The sequence below is a fragment of the Sinocyclocheilus anshuiensis genome, unplaced genomic scaffold (assembly GCF_001515605.1).
Source record: "Sinocyclocheilus anshuiensis isolate Anshui unplaced genomic scaffold, SAMN03320099.WGS_v1.1 scaffold2050, whole genome shotgun sequence".
Classification (NCBI taxonomy): domain Eukaryota; kingdom Metazoa; phylum Chordata; class Actinopteri; order Cypriniformes; family Cyprinidae; genus Sinocyclocheilus; species Sinocyclocheilus anshuiensis.
Genome location: NW_015544239.1, coordinates 4,975 through 6,659, shown reverse-complemented (window position 1 = coordinate 6,659; position 1,685 = coordinate 4,975).

The following is a 1,685-nucleotide window of genomic DNA, read 5'->3' as shown; positions in this document are numbered from 1 at the left end:
GTACCCACTGTATATATATATATATATATATATGCCTTATCCGTCCCTCCCGAAACTTATAACTAAAGTGTCCCTCGTGGGTCAAAATGCCCCGAAGGCTAAAAATTACACACATTTTTTTTTTTTGGTCCAGAAATCTTATATTGATCCATTTTTATATATTTATTTTCTAAATATTTATGTAGGTTTTTCTATTATTTTTTGGTAATTTTTATTATATTTACTTTTTAGTCCAGATATTTTTAAGAAAATATAAGCAAATAAGCAGTTTTTGTACATTATTTCACCAAAAAAAATAAAAATAAAATAAAATAAAGACAATTTCAGTCCTGTTTCATCAAAAACCAACAGATGGCCTTGGAATTGAGTCACTGAGTGTATTTGATACCATCTGGTGGGGAAAAATGACATAAAATTACATTTTATGGTTACAGCCTCTAGAGGGGCCTATAAAACCCTATGGACATTTTTAACTGAGCAAAACAAGTGAAACATGAGAAATTAGATAATCTTAAGGCTTCATTTTGGTTGTTTATGGATTAAAATATATATTGAAACATTACAAAATCCATATTTTGTAAAAAATAAAAATTCTAACTGCATTATAACCTAAACATATGTATATTCATACAATTTCATAAATATGAAATAAATATATACTATATTTTTACAAATATAAATATGATATAAACTCATTGGTTTCCACCACATCACTCAAATTTAACTGTGTTAAGTCAAAAAAATGGAAAAATGACATTCATATCCCAGCAGAAACATGAAACATATTATAATCTTATATTGATCCTTTTTTTTTTTTTTTTCTAAATATTTATGTAGGTTTTTCTATTATTTTCTGGTGATTTTTATTATATTTACCTTTTATTCTGGATATATTTTTAAGAAAATATAAGCAAATAAGCAGTTTTTGTATATTGTTTTACCAAAAAAATAAAAATAAAATAAATAAACACAATTTCAGTCCTGTTTCATCAAAAACAAACAGATGGCCTTGGAATTGAGTCACTGAGTGTCTCTGATACCATCTGGTGGGGAAAAATGACATAAAATTGCATTTTATTGTTAACTGAGCAAAACAAGTGAAACATGAGAAATTAGATAATCTTGAGGCTTCAGTTTGGTTGTTTATGGATTCAATATATATATATATATATATATATATATATATATATATAAACATTACAAAATCAATATTTTGTAAAAAAGAAAATTTAATTGTAACTGCATTATAACCTATAAACATATGTATATTCATACAATTTCATAAATAAGAAATAAATATTATATATTTATATATATATATATACATACATACATACATACATACATACATATGTGTGTGTGTGTTGCAGACCCCGCCTGTTGAGTCCACTCAACAGATGAGAATTGTCTTTTTGTAATGAAGAAAGAGAGAGAGACAAGAGTTTGCCTTTAGTCAAGCAGTCCTCTTTGTTGACTTTAATCAAAATATAGCGATCAATCCATGAAACTTTAACCCACAGTATTTCACAATATGAAAATAAATGTATTAATATATACAAACACTCATTGATAACAAATAAACAGTTAAATAAACAAAGAAATAAATCCTATCAACGTTTCACACAACTCACATAGCAGACTGAATTTGTCAGGGGTCTGGGTCTGGTGTTTCTCCCTCTCACAAC